Source organism: Arachis duranensis, chromosome 7 (genome assembly GCF_000817695.3).
Source record: "Arachis duranensis cultivar V14167 chromosome 7, aradu.V14167.gnm2.J7QH, whole genome shotgun sequence".
NCBI classification, from domain to species: Eukaryota; Viridiplantae; Streptophyta; class Magnoliopsida; order Fabales; family Fabaceae; genus Arachis; species Arachis duranensis.
This window is the reverse complement of record NC_029778.3, coordinates 59,753,681-59,759,732: the sequence shown is the minus strand read 5'-3', so window position 1 is coordinate 59,759,732 and position 6,052 is coordinate 59,753,681. Positions and strand designations below refer to the sequence as shown.

At 33.7% G+C, this 6,052-nt stretch overlaps 1 long non-coding RNA gene across 1 annotated transcript; it reads left to right on the top strand.

Moving 5' to 3' along the window:
- On the top strand, positions 1-2,563 carry LOC107459166 (uncharacterized). The gene is made up of 3 exons (XR_002366020.2): positions 1-70; positions 174-265; positions 2,308-2,563. It is a non-coding gene; the product is annotated as an uncharacterized LOC107459166 (long non-coding RNA).
- Positions 2,564-6,052: the final 3,489 nt, after the last annotated feature.

The window sequence follows — 6,052 nt, the reverse complement described above, 5'->3', positions numbered from 1 at the left end:
GGCCGCTATCGGAGCTGCTGTCCGGTCAATTTGGAAATTGCTATTGTATCGTTCTATTCTGTTTATCGTGGTAAGATTATTCGGTTCCGTTCTTGTTTATCGCAATACTCTATTATCAATTATGTTCTAATATCACTCAATATCCATTCCGTGTTAATTCTAAATTATGTCAGATATGTGGTTGATAGAATTTTTGCGGTTGCTGCCGATTAACATAAGAATAAGGATTTAATGGGTTTAATTATGCAACTTGCGACTAATCGAGGTAGGGGCTTTTTCAAAGAACTTAATTTTACGATTTGGAGTTGTTATAAATGGATATAAATGTGATAAATGTACTTTTAGTGGTTGTATAAGCCTTATGTATTGCTGGGCTGGTTTGGGATGAATGTTATTTGTGGTTTGGATTGGATTGTAGTTTGATTTGGTTATATGGTCAGTTGCTGAAATATTTCATTACAATTTTGGAAACGAGTTTGGTTCATTGAAAATGAATTGAGTTTGGATCTGATTTCTTGAATTATGAAAAGGATATGAATTTTCGAAATTAGTCTGATTTTAAACTGGTTTGGTTTTGAACCCGTGGAGGGGGCTACATAATGGTTTGGTTGGGACTCGAAACGGGTGGCAAAGTCCAAGTTTTAGGGGAGATGCTGCCAAATTTTTATGAAATTCAAGATTTTGTTTTTAAAATATTATTTAGAAAAGGATTGGATTCTCCCTTGGTTCTTGATTTATTAAGAAAAAGGTGATCCAAGTTCAATCTTTTAAGGAAAGTTTATGTTTTAAGTTTGATTTAAACATGAGGGGGACCTATGTTTTGAAGTTTGGTCAAAGAAGTACCTTTGGAGGAGTTTTAGCGGATTTTGAAGGAAATTGAACTTTGATTACTTAATTTTGTATTGTTTTTGAAGTATTCTTTAAATTTTAACTAAACAAATCCGAGCCTTTGGGAAATTTTCCGATATAAGAATGAAAATAAATTGGTCTTTGGGCTTAAATAATTTTGGTTTTGAAACTGGTTTGAAACTTTTGGTTTACATGCTTTGGTTTTGATTTTAAATCTTCATTTTAATTGATTTCAACTTAAGTAACTATGATTCCGAGGATTTCTAAGGAATTTAAGAAATGAGCCAGGTTATTCTTCCCTAGAGTCTTTAGTCTTTGCCAAGGTTGTTGATTGATATCTCTTGATTTTGAAGTGATGGAGTGAATGATTTGAAAATGAGGGATTTTGATTCTTTCAGAAGAGATTTGGAATTTGGCTTGGTTATGAAGTTGTTTGAAAGTTTTGAAAAGAAAATTTACTTAAGAAAAGTGATTCTTGGCAAAATGTGAACTGAATATATTTGTGATTTGAAAGTGGGCCAATAATGATTTTTGAAATAAGATTTTAAGTTTGATTGTCTGTGGGTGTTACTGAGAATATGATGAGGCCTGGCAAGGATGGTGGTATAGTCCTGCTTGCTCAGTGCGTAAACCATTATGCAGGGATGGTGGTTTTGTCCCACCTGCAGTGAGGATGGTGGTTTTGTCCTGCTCATATATTGATAAATTATTTGGCAAGGACGGTGGTTTAAATCCCGCTTGCATGTTTCGGGCAAGGATGGTGGTTTAGTCCCGCTTGCTTGTGGAACCTACGAATAAGGATGGTGGTTTAATCCCGCTTATCCGAGTCGGGTCTGGCAACATAACCGACGCGTGAGCTCATGGCCAGTAGGACAGGCATGCATCATATGCGTTTATATGACATTGTTAGGGTGTGCATATTGTAATTGGTTTGCCTATTTGAATAGTTATGTTTAATTGTTAATTGCCCTACTTGATATAACTGTTTGATTGTGTTTGAACCTTCGTACTTGTGTTTGTGACTGAAAATTGGTTGGATTGTGATGAATTGGTTGTTGATTGAGTTGCTTGGGCCTAGGGCCGTGGTTGATTATGAGATGGACTGAAAGCTGTGTTTAGTTTGTGCTTCTGGTTTAGAAAAGTATGAAAAACTAAATTGGTTCAGCATAGACTTAATGAACCTATGCTTGGAACAGTTTGGTCATTCACGCTGTCTAGGAAAAATTTTTAATAAGGCTTTTAGATTTTTGAGAAATTAACAGCTTTCCCTTCTAGAAAGGATTTCGGATTTTGAATATTAAATCTTTGGTTTTGAAAAGAAGCATAAGGCGGTTATTAATCACTATACTTTAAAACCAGTTTTATTCTCATATCTTATTATAGCAATTTTGTAATCCTATAGTGAGAACCCTTTCAAGGACGATGTTCTCACTCCCCTACAAATTTTTTCCTTCTCAGGATATGGGCGACGGAGCTTTAGAAGAGTTATATTCATTTTCTATTTATTCGATGTTATTTTATATTATCTTAGTTTTTACTTTTTCCTCGTCTTTATTTCTAGCAATTTTTACAAGAGGGATAGGAGTTTTGATATGTGAAGTTTGTATATTGCTATGATGTGTATATATTTATGTATTATTTGTAAGAATTGTAATCAGTACTGTAACGTATGGATAGAAGTTTTAAATATTCGGTGGAGTTTTAAACAGGCTTATATTTTAGTATTAAATATTTTTAAAAGTCGTCGTAATACCCGAGCTATCAGAGTGGCGCAGGCGGGAGCATGACATTTTGATAGTTATGGTATTACAATGGTTATCCAAAAGAACGGATGTGAATGCATAACTATGTAAAACACTTTATACTTTCAATACATCAAAATTAAACTCTATTTATATATTGAACTTACCATTACTTAAAAAAATTAGTAAAAGAATCAACTAATTTTATCATCTATTAGAACTATTTTTAAGTAAGTCGTCTTGTTCTTGTCAAATTTGGATGAGACTTTCTATAGCCTTATAATTTTTGTCTTTATTTTTCATACTTTCTTTTCATATAATTTATTATAGGTGATATTATTGATAAGATCGTAGATAGTAATTATTAGGTGTGAAAAAAAAAATAAAAACTATAGGTGTGAAAAAAAAATAAAAACTATGTCAAAATCATAAATTTTCTAAATGATAAATAGGATTTATTATATATACTAATAATATGTCAATAGTCTTAAAAATATACCAATAATACTAATATATAGTTTAAAGATAACTATACTACAATTATAATAAATTTAGTTATTATTCTAAATAAATAAAATAAATAACATATTTGAAAACTAAAGAAAAAAGTGTAAGATCCATAATTTTTGAAAAGTCTTATTACGATCAAGTCTCAAATCATATAGTTGTTTATAAATTTAATTTCAAAAATTATTTTATTAAAGATAATTAAAGCAAGTTTTGATTAGTTGAATTTGAAATAAATTAAGATTTATTATCCAATTTTTACGATTATTGGATTATTTTCTATATTTAAATTACAAAGTTGATAGTTGTGAAATAATAAGGATTTTATATGATTTGGACTAAATAATTAATATTTTAATATATTAATACTGCTGTTTTGGAAAATGAAGAGATTAAGTATATTATTTCTAATTTTTGAATTTGAACATTTTATTGAAAATAATTTGTAAAATTGATGAGCAAATAGTATTTTTCTATATATATAATTAGTGTTGGATTTAATTTGGGTTTCAATTACTATATTATTCCCAGTTTTATTTGAAATTAGCGAATTACCTTTAACCCTAATTTTCAAAATAATGAAACCCTAATCTCTAACCCTCAGCCGCCACACCCCCAACTCCTCTTCTTTACTCTCAGCAGCAGCACACAACACACCCAGAAGCAGCAGCAACGCTGCAATGAAGAAGGAAAAACGAAGCAGAATATGATTACAGGAAGGAGGCCGCGTTGCTGCTGCTACCCAATCGGCGCCGCCATGGTCGTCCCGTCCACAGAGCCATGTCGCGCCTCTGTAACCGAGAGGAGGAGGGAGAAGACCCGATACTGGAGGAGCCGCCTGATAAACCCCAATTTGACGGTTTATCTTGTATTGAATTTAGAGTATTTTGACGACCTTTTCTCGCATTTAACCTATGAATTAGTATGGTTTTGTAATCTCTCCCGTATTTTTGCTTAAGTGTAAAAACATGCATTTTAAGCCTTATTTTGATGAATTCTAATTCCTTTTTGATTCCATAAGATGCCTTGGTGTGTTTGCTAGTAATTCCAGGATTGAAATAGGCTAGGCATAGATCAAGGGGAACAAGGAAGGAAGCATACAAGTGGAGAGAAGCATGAAAAGTCAAAGAAGTAAAATCAGCCAAGCACGCGCACGCGCACAAGGTGCTCGCGCGCACAAGGTGCTCGCGCGCACATTGCAGAATTGGCTAGGGGCGCGCACGCGTACCGTGCGCGCACGCGTCGCAGTTGGCACATGACTTCATTAAAGCAACACGTGCCTGGCGATTTGGAAGGGTTTCTGAACCCATTTTGGCGCCAATTGCTGATAGAAAGGAATAAAAGGATCAAAGATTGAAGGGGAAAGGAATGAGTTCATTACCATTAGTCATAGTTTTAGTTTTAGAGTAGTTTTAGAGAGAGAAGCTCTCACTTCTCTCTAGAATTAGGATTAGGTTTAGGTTAATCTCTCTTCTTAGATCTAGGTTTAATTCATGCTTTGATTCACTTTTCTTTTATCAACTCTTAATCTTCCCCTCTTCCTCTTTCTAGTTATGTGCTTTAATAATTGTAATTCTTCATTTTGTTTTGGATAGATTGTTGTTTCTTTGTTTTCTTTCAATAATGCAATTTGAAGTAATTCATGATAATTGTGATTTCCTTGATTGTTGTTGTTAATTCTTTGCAATAATTGTTGTTAGATTCTATTCTTGTTCTCAATTTACTATGCTTTTCTTTTGTGCCTTCCAAGTATTTGATGAAATGCTTGGTTGGATTTTAGTGTAGGTTTTGTTCCTCTTGGCCTAGGTAGAGTAATTGGTGACTCTTGAGTTATCTAATTCCCTTGTTGATTGATAATTGGAGAGATTTCTAATTGATTTGATTGCCTCTAAAGCTAGTCATTCCTTTAGGAGTTGATTAGGACTTGAAGAATCAAATTGATTCATCCACTTGACTTTCCTCCATGGTTAGAGGTTAACTAAGTGGTAGCAATGAATAATTCTCATCATAATTGAGAAGGATAACTAGGATAGGACTTCTAGTTCTCACACCTTACCAAGAGCCTTCTATAGTTGTTAGTCTACTTTCTTGCCATTTATCTTCCATGCCTCTTATCAAAACCCCAAAATAACTCACAACCAATAACAAAACACTTCATTACAATTCCTAGGGAGAACGACATGAGGTTTGAATACTTCGGTTTATAAATTTAGGGGTTTGTTTTAGTGACAAACAACTTTTTGTATGAAAGGATTATTGTTTGGTTTAGGAACTATACTTTACAACGAGATTTCATTAGTGAAATTCTAAACCATCAAAAATCCAAATCATCAAAATGGCGCCGTTGTCGGGGATTTGCAATGGTGTTATGTTATTGGTTATTGTACATATGTGAATATTGTGAATAGGTTTATCTTTTGTTTGTTTCTTAATTCTTGTTAGTTTTATTTTGTTCTCTCACTATGAATTCTCACTTTGGCTTTGAGTTTGGTTCTAATTGTGTTGTAGGAAATGTGAACTTCAATGACAATATGCATCAAGGATGGAATAATCATGGATGAGAGGAGCCACAAGCTTATGGACAACCTTTTTAGCAACAACCTCCTCCGATCTCATACGGGTATAATTCCATTCCTAATGCATACTAATCTAAGAGACGTGGTAGTTCTTGTTGTACGTGTCACCGACCATGTGCTTATAGACCACCTCCTCACATAGCCTTTAACCATACTCACATGCCCCTTTTTGCCAACCACCTTCCTATGATCCATATCCATCATATGACCAAACTCCCATACCATACTCTTATGACCATTATGAGCAAGAACCCTTAGAACCACCACAACCCTATCAAGATTACTCCCAAGAACCACCTCAATACACACCATCTCCACAATTATCATATGCCTATGAATCTCATCCTCAACATGAACCTCAACCATTCTCACAAGCCT